We start from the raw sequence: 13,820 nt of genomic DNA on the forward strand, positions 1-13,820 counted from the left end.
AGAATAATTCTGGGCTCTTCGAGCTGTACCGCACAATGCCACAAAAGAATGAAGAGGGGTAATTAGAACTGATGACACACAAGTGGAATAGCTTTTATGGATTGACCATACCCTGATGGTAAGGCAGCACAGCCACTAAGAGCTGCACAAGGCTTTACTCACTGTCAGATAAACCCACATGTCTTGCCTGTGGCTTGAGGCAGCACCTATCACCACACTAAAACATCCAGAAGCACACCAAGCACCATGAGTCGCTGCAGTATCCATTGTCTCTGTCCAGTTTTTCTTGCCCTTAAAGAATCCTTACAGAAGCTCCTTTGCCATCCACATTGGGGTGTCTTTGACTCCCCACCAACACACAAGCATTCACTCCTTTCAGCACTCAGGTTTTGCACAGAGGTGAGATGTGTAACTGCTAATGTTGGATGCAGGTCAGAACTTTGCAACTGGTCACACTATCACAGCATCACAGTATCACTAAGGTTGGAAGAGACCTCAAAGATCATCAAGTCCAACCTGTCACCACGGACCTCATGACTAGACCATGGCACCAAGTCCCACATCCAATCCCCTCTTGAACACCTCCAGGGACGGTGACTCCACCACCTCCCTGGGCAGCACATCCCAATGACGAACGACTCGCTCGGTGAAGAACTTTCTCCTCACCTCTAGCCTAAACTTCCCCTGGCACAGCTTGAGACTGTGTCCTCTTGTTCTGGTGCTGGTTGCCTGGGAGAAGAGACCAACCCCTTCCTGGCTACAACCACCTTTCAGGTAGTTGTAGAGAGCAATGAGGTCACCCCTGAGCCTCCTCTTTTCCAGGCTAAACAATCCCAGCTTCCTCAGCCTCTCCTCATAGGGTCTTAGCAGCTGTCTTTGGAAGCTAGGTTCTGAGCAAGTGACCTGTTCTCATCTTTCCAGATTTTGGGGGTTAACAACCCCATAGTTATGGTTACAGGTTAGAGAATTGGGGTTTTTTGGTGGTGTTAAAAGAATGGTTTGCAATTTCTCAGCCAGCCATCTGCCCTCAAAACTTAGCAGATGAGTCACCAGCACTCACCTCCATTTGTTACTGAGCTAAAGCTTTTATCTCAGCTTCTTGTAAAGTTCCACTCTGTATCTTTCCAGAGCAGAGCCTGTTCTGATAGGAAAGAAGAATTGTGTGAAGTGCAACTCAGAACGGAGGTTCTCAACGGCACTGCTGTTGGATTATGGCTGAGCTGACGTGCACAGAGTGTGCTCAGAGGCATTTGCACACATAAATCACAGCTTGCTTGCATCTGCCACATGCAAGGTTCACACTGCTTGGCACACACTGCTTGAATGTGCTTCAAATACTGCACTGAGCTCAGCTCTGCAGATCACTCAGGAAAAGTTCCTTTGTAATCAGGAGGCAGAAAAGCCTACTGAATGTTTTGCTGATATTCTTATGTGTCAAAGATGCTCCTGGTAAAGCTTCTACAGCCTTGCATCCACAGGATGATCCAAATAGGTGCTTTTTATTCACAGAATCATATAATTATAGAATGGTCTGGGTTAGGAGGGACCTCCAAAGGTCATCCAGGCCAATCCCCCCTGAACTCAGCAGGGACATCCCCAACTAGATCAGCTTGCCCAGAGCCCTGTCCTGCTTCACCTTGAATATCTCCAGGGATGGGGCCTCAACAATCTCCCTGGGCAACCTGTTCCAGTGTTCCACCACCCTCATGGTGCAGAACTTGCTCCTCACATCCAATCTCAGTCTGCTCTGCTCTAGTTTGAAGCCATTGCCTCTCATCCTGTCATTGCAGGCCTTTGCATACAGCCTCTCCGCATCCTCCTTGCAGGACCCCTTCAGGTACTGGCAGGCTGCTATTAGGTCTCCCTTCTATTCTTGTGAAAGAGACAAAACTACCTTCATGTCTCCCATGTTATTTGTCAGCCCTGCACACATTCCGAGCAGCACTTGAAGGCAATCACAGTTCCTAAGCTAACTGCAAGGTTTGACCAAGACCTAATGTCAAGTGAAGCAGCAAGGAGTTATTCTGTCTTGCCCTGGATGAATAGCTCATTGCAGTCTGGCAGAAGCTGCTCACCATGTTGCTCGCATATGCAGCCCCAGCTATAAAAGATATGGCCAGAGAACTCTGAGATAAAAATATCAAACTGGTGCCAAGTCAAGATTGCTCTTCCCACCTTGTAGCAGAGAAAGGGAACACCAAGTGAGTTTTCCAGAGAGGTCTGTGAAAATCCATTAGTCACAACAACACTGCCCACAGCTCTTTAAACTCTTACCTTTTTATCCCCTGCAAGTGGGTCAGGTTCCTTTGGGGTCCTAAATGCTAGCTTTTGAGAAAGGAATAGTTCTTTTACTCTTGAACTGGAAATTTACAATCATCTGCTCAGAACTGCTTTGGAGTTATGCAAGTCCAGATCTGTACTTCTTTCATAATTTTCTGCCATGGCAACAAATAGGGCAGTGCCACTTCTGGTCCCTCCAGCTCTGTGCTGGTGCCAAAGATAACCAGTTATTCTGGCATAATTAATTTTGATGCATTAATAACACAACAGCTTTTGTCTTTACCAGCCAGCATGTTTGCCAGTGAGATTTGGCAAACGTCACTTAGCACAGCTCTTCCCTCTGATGATAGGGAGAACAGTCCCTGAGTTAAAAGAGCAGGGGAGGAATCTTCATTTAGGGATTAATCATCACTTTATAACTCCTACAAAATTCACACTCCAGGCTCTGATTTAGTTACACGTAATAGCTGTGGCTTGCTAATGAAGAGCAACAGGGGATTAGCCTTTCTTCCTTTAGGTTCTCAAACTGCTGATGTAAAACTTCTCTCAGTGTGATAAGCATTTCTAAATATCTGAAGTGTGAAACAGCAAGAAACAGCAAGAACATTTGCATCTCCACATTTGCTAAACCCACAGAGGCTGGAAAGCAAGGCATGGTTTACATCCAGTACCTCAACCTATAACCTGGAGGACAGCTGGAACTCTTCAGCACCAGCGGCTCCTCTGTGGAAAAGGGACTGCTCTCTCGTGGGTGCAAAGCAGATTCACCTTTTGACTTTATTTGTTGTCACTGAGGGGGCTTCAGCTTGAAATTATCCATTCCCTCCTATGCCTTGTTGATGAGACAAAGCAAGAAGTACTCCAGAGACATGTGAAGAAGCTGAGAAAGTTGTTCTGAATTCATTTGAAATCTGTCCTTGGTCTTTGACCAGCGTACCTAAGAGGTACCCTGCTTGCCAGCTCATGCAGGTTCTACCAAAGCTCCTGAGATGCTCCACTTACTGTGAACTGGGGTGAAAAGAAAATGGTTCGTCCAGCATACCTAATAAAGGAAAAAAATTACTTCACCCCTGATTTCCAAAGTAGATTTTAATGAGGCCTACTTATTTCTCAGTCCCAGTACATCTACTCTTATGGTAGAAAGAAGATGATTTATGAGGCTGGCCCACCACATCTGGATGTTAGCCTAGTTCCTTACAAGAGGAGTTTGATTGTATTGCTGAGTGGGTGAGGTCATGGGATGATAGCTGATTTTAACTGAAGACAACTTCTCCTCTGGTCATTTATGATTAAAACCAACAGAATTAACTTTGACTACAGTACTCTGTAGAAATTGTTTATTTTCCTGGTTTCTCTGATCCTGAACTGGATTTAATAGCAGTTTTGAACACGGAAATTTGAGGCCAACTTTCATTCAGTTCTATCATTAACCTCAATTTTTCTTTCTCCCCCTCCCCCCAGCTTTCACTTTGTTCACTCCTTTATGCTGCTAAGGCTTGGTCATCCCTTTGTGGCTGCAGAATGTCTTTTTAAAAAGCAAGCCCAATGTTTTAAAGCACACAAGATGATCTGCTGTACCACCTCAAAGCTTTCAGGAACACACAGCAGCATGGAAAAGGTGGGGAGATGTGAGTAAGAGGAGATGAATAACCCCGGAGGCAGAGTGCAGCATGAGCACAGGAGCCGCAGCAGGAGGGGCAGGCCTGGAGGCAGGCATTAGGTAAATGAGGCACTTGCAGCTATGCCCCCATCGTGAGGGGTTCCCAGGGAACCATGTGACAGCTCCCCCCATTGACTCTGATGGAATCTGAAGGTAGAGAGTTAAATCATTTCAGCTGTGGCACCTTCCGTGCACAGTGAACACTCACACCGGAACGCTCTGCTCTGCTCCCCCTGCGTCGACACATCGTAGCACCTTGACCCCAAACTCCTTCCTGAGGTGACTGCGGTATGTAGAGGTGATGGGGGCAAAATGGGGTGGGGAGCACCTGCTTTATCACTTGGGGACTTTCAAATCTATCTGCAGGGCATGCTGTGCCAGCAGAAATGGTTTCAGGGGGGGTCTTTGGAACGGGGAACAGTGGGTAGAGGGAAAACGCTTTGTACTGGACACTGCTGTTCCATTTCGTTATGGCCTTGCTTTCTGTGGGAGCCTGAATTCCCACAGGGAAGGAATTGCCAGGAAGGTCCTTTCTGTGCGTTTTCCAGGCAGCTGCAAGAGTTTCTTTCACGTGGAGCTGTCATTTCCACAATGCAGCGATGTCTCAGTCAGTTCTTTCCAGAGAGCACAGGCTTGCCAGCCTTCTGGAAGCGCTGGGCAGCCCAAATGGGGCTGCTGCTTCATGTCATGGTCAAATCTATAGCTGGTGTCAGAAGTGCTTTCTCTCTTTCCCTCTGCATTTCTAGATGTACTCCAAGGGATTAAATGCAGTTTTAAAAAGCACTTATGGTCTGTTTGCACTGGGAACCATCTCTTACCCTAACAGTAAGCTGGAAGAGCTCAGCCCCACAGCAGTGTTTTTGCTAGCATTCCACTGCCCTGACTGCTCACAGAGACAGGGTACTTTTGATAGCAAACCCTCAGTTCTTCATTTTGGAGACCCAAGTGATCCACAGAGGCTGACATCATTTGACCACAAAACATAAGATACTAACCACTTGAGCTTTTGCCAGAGTCTCATTTGATAGCTGAGCACTGACTGCAATTCCTTTTGGAATCCATGCCTACTCTCCAGCACTGTATTCAATGTGCAAGTGACCAAGAGGTCACTTAAAACTTTTTCCAATGTGTTTCCAACTACTGAAGTGTATTTTCTGAACCACATTGTTGAGTCATGATCTAAATCAGTGAATAATTTCTTGGGCAGCTGCTATTGAAACTGTGATTCTCCATTTTCTATTTCAATGATGAGGTCACTGAACACTAAACATCATCAAGAGCAGCTAGACATATTCCCCTTGTGAAGAGAGACTGAGAGCCCTGGGGCTGTTTAGTTTGGAGAAGAGAAGGCTGAGAGGGGATGTGATCAACGTCTATCAATAGCTGAGGGCTGGGTGTCAAATGGAAGGGTGGTGCACAGCAATAAGCCAAGGACCAATGGATACAAACTTGAAGAGAGAAGCTTTCAGCACAAGATGAGGAGAAACTACTTTGGTGTGAGGGTGACAGAGCCCTGGAGCAGGCTGCCCAGAGAGGTTGTGGAGTCTCCTCTGAAGACTTTCCAAAGCCACCTGGATGCATTCCTGTGCAGACTGCCCTGGGGGATCCTGCTTTGGCAGTGGGGTTGGACAGGATGATATCCAGAGGTCCCTTCCAACCTCTAATGCACTGTGAGACTGCGATATGCACAAGCTGGGCTCATTACAAAGCAAGTTACAGTGGGCAGTTAGTTCTTCCCCTCTCCAGGTTGAAAATTTTAGTGTGGAGTGATTTTGTGGTCTGTTTTTGGAATAAACCCCACTCCCCCACTCCTCCAAATATATTGCCAGTCTTGCTATCACCAGTTTGACAGCTGTGACAGATTCACATTTCACAGGAAAGTTTGGGGTTGTTTGCTTTGCTTTGGTTTGGTTTGGGTTTTTTTTTTATCCCCAGGCAGCTCTGTGTTCTGAAAATGAGCTGATGATGAAATATTGAAGAAGCATTTTTTAACCTTTATTTGGAGCAATCAAAGAGCTTAGCTGGAAGTTTTAGTCAGAAGGGAATTTTGATCCCAAATCATTTTCTGTTGGGAATAATAATAATAAAAAAAGAAGATAGCTCAAACCTGCACGACAGAAATTGACCAAAATCACAGAATCACCAAGGTTGGAAGAGACCTCAAAGATCATCGAGTCCAGCCTGTCACCAGAGGCCTCCTGACTAAACCATGGCACCAAGTGCCACATCCAATCCCCTCTTGAACACCTCCAGGGATGGGGACTCCACCACCTCCCTGGGCAGCACATCCAATGACGAACGACTCTCTCCGTGAAGAACTTTCTCCTCACCTCCAGCCTAAACGTCCCCTGGTGCAGCTTGAGGCTGTGTCCTCTTGTTCTGGTGCTGGTTGCTTTCATACTAATCAGTAATACAGCATGAAATGCTATTTTAAATGAAGGAAAACTAACCTCTTCCCTCACCAGACAATTAAAACAGATGGCAACTAGGTAACTACACTTAAGCAGCTGCGGTAGTTTCAGGCTGTGCCTTTAAAATTTTCCACAGATCTTGAACAGAAAGTGGCAGAATGAAAATCAATCACCATTGGGTGTAAAAAGGAAAGTAATGATGCTTCTGAATAAACCCACTGGAGAGGTATCTACCATAAGATTTAGTCTGCAAAACAATCTCTCTTTTCACTTCTTTGCTCTGGGAGAGACTAACTCACTTCTGCTTGACCTTGGCTGCACTGCTTTGTTGTGACTGGTATTAGCAACAACTTCTCTCTGCTCTTTTCTCTTGTCCCTTTGTGTACAGGGGGTTAAGGAGGAGGCAGGGAGGGAGAAGCTGTTGCAGCTCCCCTGGTCTTTGGCCAGGGGGGTTCTCATGCTGTTTATTAATAGTAAATACCTGTAAATATTGCTAACACTGTGTATTTTGTACCTATTCCTTGCATTTCAGTGCAGATTGTTGTTTTGCTTGTAAATGCAGTTTCATTTGCTGCCAAGTGAGCTGGAAGATGACCACAATTTGTGGTTGGGCACCTAAGTGCTTCAGAATGAAATCTTTCATCTTCTGACTTTGAAGTAGCTCTTTCTTTTGGATTGGATTGTCCTGGTGTTTCATGTCACACACCCCTGACAATACTGTTGGATTAGTTAAATACTATTTTTTTTCCCCCAATTTGAGGGTGCTGGAGCACTGCTGAGGCTGACAGAGCCCTGGAGCAGGCTGCCCACAGAGGTTGTGATGGCTCTTTCTCTGGAGACATTCAAAACTTGCCTGGATGTGTCCCTGTGTGGCCTGCCCTGGGTGATCCTGCTCTGGCAGGAGGGTTGAACTGGATGATCTGTAGAGGTTCCTTCCAAGCCCCAACACTCTGAGACAAAACGTTTTCTCTCAATGGAGATTTCTCCCACCCCTACCCCTTTGACTTTGATTTTCCAGACGATTTGGAAACCCTTAGCACCATCCTTCCCCATCAGAACAGAATAAACTGATTGTAACCAAGTAATCAGAGTGCATTACGCAGTCTGCTCTGGAGCTGAGCCACACAAGATCTGGATCACTTACAGCTTTCTGCTGAATAGCTTGGCTCTTCACCTCGGGCTGCAGGGACTCACATGCTCAGCTTTGGATGTTCTCTGGTGCAGCCTGCAGTGTCAAAGCTCTGGCTATCACAGCAGTATCTATACTCACTGGGTTCTGTAATTCTACTCCTGTAAAACCCACTGAGTGTGTGGTCTAAGCAAACACAGAGCAAATTCCAAACTCTGCAGCAAGATATCTTGAACAGTTTGTACTTATAACACACCAATTAATGACATGGGAGAGTTCAGTTTTTATGAGCAATGTGAGCTTGCAGCACAGAAGACAATTCACATCCTGGGCTGCATCCAAAGCAGCCTTGCCAGCAGATCCAGAGAGGTGATTCTGCCACTTTGCTCTAGTGAGTCCTCACCTGCAGTACTGTGTACAGGTTAGGAGCCCTCAATATAGGAAGGACATGGACCTGATGGAGCAGGTCCAGAGGAGGGCCACAAAAATGATCAGGGTGTTGGAGCAGCTGCTGCTACAGAGGACAGACTGAGGGAGCTGGGGGTGTTCAGCCTGCAGAAGAGAAGGCTCCAGGGAGACCTAACAGCGGCCTGCCAGTACCTGAAGGGGTCCTACAAGAAGGATGGAGAGAGACTGTTTGCAAAGGCCTGCAGGGACAGGACCAGGGGCAATGGCTTCAGACTAGGGAGGAGCAGATTTACATTGGATATTAGGAACAAGTTCTGCACCATGAGGGTGGTGGAACACTGGAACAGGTTGTCCAGGGAGGTGGCTGAGGTTCCATCCCTGGAGATACTCAAGGTGAGGCTGGACAGGGCTCTGGGCAACCTGTTCTAGTTGAGGATGTCCCTGCTGACTGCAGAGGGGGGTGGACTGGATGGCCTCCCTTCCAACCCAGACAATTCTGTGATTCCATGATCTGAAAGCAGTCAGTTATCTACTGTGTAATTATTGATTATATATAACTATTGGTTGAGATGCAGCAATCTTAGCTACACTACAAGAAACACAGAGCTAGTTGCTAGAGCATGTAATTGAGGTTGGAACAGGTAAATGATGGAGAGTTGGATTTTTGCCAGACAAAGGAGGTTGGACTAGATGACCTTTGGAGGTGCTTTCCAACTCTGACTATTCTATGATTCTATGGCAGCCTGCTCCTACTCAAACTGTTTCAGTATAAACCAAGAATCAACCCCTTTCTGATCTGTTCTCAGAAGGTTAACAGATTCATGCATTGCTTTGGATGGCTTTAGTGTCAGAGTGAAACAGAGGATAGTTTTGCTTTAAGATTTGACTCAGTGGCTATGGCTTTGGCTGCTGTGCCTCTTATGTTATCTGTAGACACTGCATATCACAAAGTGTTTGGCAGGGCAGGTTTAGCTGCAACTCACCAGCCAGATGGATGCTGCATGCTATAGTCTTCCCTCCAAAGGCAGATGTCCCACATACTGATACACTGTGAGCTCTTAAGCGGTTACTCAAACCTTCATAATTCATCACTGCCTTCAATTTATGAAGAAATGATGCTCACAGAGCCACACATGGGACATCTCTCTGGTGCTCTAGGTTATCCAGGAGAAGTTTGGACTTGAGATGAGGAGAAAGTTCTTCACAGAGAGAGTTGTTAGCCATTGGAATGTGCTGCCCAGGAAGGTGGTGGAGTCACCATCCCTGGAGGTGTTCAAGAGGGGATTGGATGTGGCACTTGGTGCCATGGTTTAGTAGTCATGAGGTCTGTGGTGACAGGTTGGACTTGATGATCTTTGAGGTCTTTTCCAACCTTATTGATTCTATGATTCTATGATTCACGTCTTGGAGGCTCCAGGGAGACCTAATAGCATCCTGCCAGGACCTGAAGGGGGTTGCAAGATTGGAGAGAGACTGTTTGCAAAGGCCTGCAGCAACAGGATGAGGTACAATGGCTGCAAACTAGAGCAGAGCAGATTGAGATTGGATGTTAGGAACAAGTTCTGCACCATGAGGGTGGTGGAACACTGGCACAGGTTGCCCAGGAGGTGGTTGAGGCTCCATCCCTGGAGATATTCAAGGTGAGGCTGGACAAGGCCTTGGGCAGACTGATGTAGTTGAGGATGTCCCTGCTGAGTTCAGAGGGGGGTGGACTGGATGTCCCTGGGAGATACATTCCAGCCCAGGCCATTCTGTGATTCTAGGAGTCACACACTTGACAGCTCTTGCAGAACATCATTCAATGCTGAGGTCAAGAGCTGGACATGACATCTTCAGGTGTTGTTTCATACTTGTGTTCTATCAAAGGAATCATTATAAGAAAAGACAAAACAGAAAGATCCTTCAGATGGTTCAGTACCCATCCTGCTTTCACTGTCTGCTTAACCCTGCAGTTTATTGTCTTTTCAAGTTATGCTAGAGCACTGGAACAGGCCACCCAGGGGGGTTGTGGAGTCTCCCTCTCTGGAGACATTCAAAACCCTTCTGGATGTGTTCCTGTGTGACCTGCTGTAGGTGCTCCTGCTCTGGCAGGGAAGTTGGACTGGATGAGCTTTCAAGATCTCTCCCAGCCCCTAACACTCTGTGATTCTGTGATTTATAGAGAGGGAAATAACAGAGGTGCAGATATGTGGGAGAGGTTTCAGAACATGTGCAGAAAGCTAAGCAAAAGCAAAGCAGTGACATCAGGGCAAATTCAGCTTCCTTCAGCAAAACAGTGAAACTGAAATCTGGTACCAGATGTACTTTGCCATCACCACATGGCAGGGCTCTGGTTTTGTAGTCTCTTCAACTTAGGCTTTTTGACATCAGTATCCTGATGCCACAGAGCTACCTGAACACAGATGTTACGCGGGTTTGAGTTGAGCTGATTTACCCACAGTGTAATGGCTTGCTGGACTGATGCTGCACCGGCACCAAAGCCGACTCAGGTTTACCAGTGTACAGCAATGCGTACCAAAGGCTTGGGAGAGGTAAGGGATACTCACAAGTCCTTGGAGATCACTGAATTATTCAGTGGTACCTTCTGTGGAAGGCCAATGCTGGATCACTTCCCTGCTTCTGTACTGAATCCAGCAGCTGCTATTTCACTACAGCGAAGGCAAGTTATCTTCCTGTGCTCCTTTCTAGTTCAAACCTCTCTTAATCCAGCTTCCTCCAGCAACAACACAAAGCTGGTTTAGTAACAGCTATTCTCTGTGCTGCTCACCAAGTTTGAATCAAACCTTTCTCAGAAGGACAGCTGGATATCTTTCTGGTCCCCATCAGAAGGCATTTTTCAGGATTTCCATGGTCTGTAGGGTGCTTTTCCTGGGCACTCTCCGGGCTTTATGGGTTTCTCAGCTGTAGGAGTGTTTCTCATGTTGTTTTGCTATTAAACTAATGAATCTTATGAGCACAGCCCTGCTCCTGTCATCACTGTGGGACTGCCCTGCTGCACAGCAAGCTTGTGTTCAGCTCTGTTTCCATTAGGAGCCTTAAAAGTGTTTCCAAATCACTGCCTGCCGCTTGCAGCACTCTTAATGCTCAGAAGCTGCATTTCAGTTGCATTGCAGTGATTAATAAGATGACCAAGTATGAAACCTGGTACAGTTATCTTTATCACAGAATTGTCAGGGTTGGAAGGGACCTCAAGGATCAGCCAGTTCCAACCCCCCTGCCATGCCCAGGGACACCTCACACTACAGCAGGTTGCTCACAGCCACATTCAGCCTGGCCTTCAAAACCTCCAGGGATGAGGCTTCCACCACCTCCCTGGGCACCCTGTGCCAGGCTCTCACCACCCTCATGGGGAAGAACTTCTTCCTAATATCCAATCTCAATTTCCCTACTTCTAGTTTTGCTCCATCCCCCCAGTCCTATCACTCCCTGACACCCTAAGAAGTCCCTCCCCAGCTTTCTTGTACTGATACTTTCAGATACTGGAAGGCCACAGTTAGGTCTCCTTAGATTCTTCTCTTCTCCAAACTGAACAACCCCAACTCCCTCAGTCTGTCCTCATAGCAGAGCAGCTCCAGCCCTCTGCTCATCCTCGTGGCCCTTCTCTGGGCACCTTCCAACACCTATTATTTTATGCCAAACCCATGCAAACTGGCCTGACAAAGCTGCTTGGCATATGACAGCCCTGTGAGGAGAGGCTGAGGGAGCTGGGGTTGTTTAGCCTGGAGAAGAGGAGGCTCAGCGGTGACCACATTCCTCTCTACAACTACCTGAAAGGTGGTTGTAGCCAGGAAGGGGTTGGTCTCTTCTCCCAGGCAACCAGCACCAGAACAAGAGGACACAGTCTCAAGCTGCACCAGGGGAGGTTTAGACTCAAGGTGAGGAGAAAGTTCTTCACTGAGAGTCGTTCGTCATTGGGATGTGCTGCCCAGGGAGGTGGTGGAGTCACCGTCCCTGGAGGTGTTCAAGAGGGGATTGGATGTGGCACTTGGTGCCATGGTCTAGTCATGAGGTCTGTGGTGACAGGTTGGACTTGATGATCCTTGAGGTCTCTTCCAACCTTAGTGATACTGTGACACTGTGACACTGTGACACTGTGATACTGTACATTGCCTGATGGAACTGCAGGCTTGCCTGGGATTAATAAATTACTTCTTAACCTTAACAATTGCAATTTTCCTTCTGACAGACCCTTGACTTCTGCATACCCCAAAATCCTGATGTTCCCTTGCTAGATAATGATTTTTTTCCCTGCTGCCATTCTTAACCTTCCTTCTGCTCTATTTCATTTTCCTCACAAACAGCAGCACCAAAATCAAATCAGTATTTGGAATGTTGCAGCAAAGTTTGCACAATGTTTGTGAGGAAGGCCATTTCCTGACTCTTGTTTCTTTTCTTCTAACCCCTTCTCTGTAGCTATTGCAGTGGATCTCATTTCAGGGGAAGAAAAAAAATAAAAGGAAGAAACCAAACAAACCAACCTAGATGATCTTTCGAGGTCACTTCCAGCCCCTAGCATTCTGTGGTGCTGTGAAAACCCCCCAAAACAACCGGAAAACAGTATCACAGTGTCACAGTATCACCAAGGTTGGAAGAGCACATTGCTAGCTCTTGGTCTTCCTTCCATACATTAGGACACCCAGGTCCCCTTCCCCTTCACTGCTCTCCAGCAGGTCAGTCCCCAACCTATCCTGCTCCATGGGGTTATTCTTTCTTACGTGCAAGACTCTACCCTCACCCTTGTTGAATTTCTTTCCATTTCTCCCTGCCCAACTCTCAGCCTGTCCAAGGCTCAAAGAGCACAGCCTTGTTCTTTGCTTCCCTATAACTCCCCCAAAGCAGTGCTTATCAGGAAATTAAACCACCATCAAGACAACCACTCAACTGCAGTTAGGTTTTTGGCTTTGCTACACATTTGGCATCCTTCACCAAGGTCCCCCTAAAAGTCTGGTAAGCTGATGTGATGTTATGCCTTGGTGTTTTGCCTCAAGATTCCACAGTCCAGCACAGCCCACAAACAGCACATTTAATCCTCATTAGTGCTAATCACAGTAGCACAGTATTGCCAAGGTTGGAAGAGACCTCGAGGATCATCGAGTCCAACCTGTCACCACAGACCTCAGGACTAGACCATGGCACCAAGTGCCACATCCAATCCCCTCTTGAACACCTCCAGGGATGGGGACTCCACCACCTCCCTGGGCAGCACATCCCAATGACGAACGACTCGCTCGGTGAAGAACTTTCTCCTCACCTCAAGTCTAAACCTCCCCTGGCACAGTTTGAGACTGTGTCCCCTTGTTCTGGTGCTGGTTGCCTGGGAGAAGAGACCAACCCCTTCCTGGCTACAACTTCCCTTCAGGTAGTTGTAGAGAGGAATGAGGTCTCCCCTGAGCCTCCTCTTCTCCAGGCTAAGCAACCCCAGCTCCCTCAGCCTCTCCTCACAGGGCTGTGCTCAAGGCCTCTCCCCAGCCTTGTTGCCCTTCTCTGGACACCTTCAAGTGTCTCAATGTCCTTCTTAATAAAGCATAAGCTCCTGACAGGTTTAATAGGAACAAGCAAGTACTCACTATTTTAGTGCTTCTTTGAACTTCCACTATTTTCACTCTAGCCTCCCCAAGCAGCCTCTCATTTCTTTGCTAGTAGCAAGTTTCTGTAAGAGATTTCCAATCCTTTTCAAGCTGAGTGGAGTTGATTTAAAACAAATACTGCCAGGGCAAGCCTAGGAACTCCTGCTGATGATTAAGTAATTAGATTAAATTAGAACAGACTAAATTGACTGAACCCCAGTCCATCATATTCTGAAGCCACAATCTAATAAATCTTTTATGGTTTAGTTTGTTTTATTTGTTTTTTGTTGATAGAATGAAATAGAATAGAATAGAATAGAATAGAATAGAATAGAATAGAATAGAATAGAATAGAATAGAATAGA

Source organism: Dryobates pubescens, chromosome 15 (genome assembly GCF_014839835.1).
Source record: "Dryobates pubescens isolate bDryPub1 chromosome 15, bDryPub1.pri, whole genome shotgun sequence".
NCBI classification, from domain to species: Eukaryota; Metazoa; Chordata; class Aves; order Piciformes; family Picidae; genus Dryobates; species Dryobates pubescens.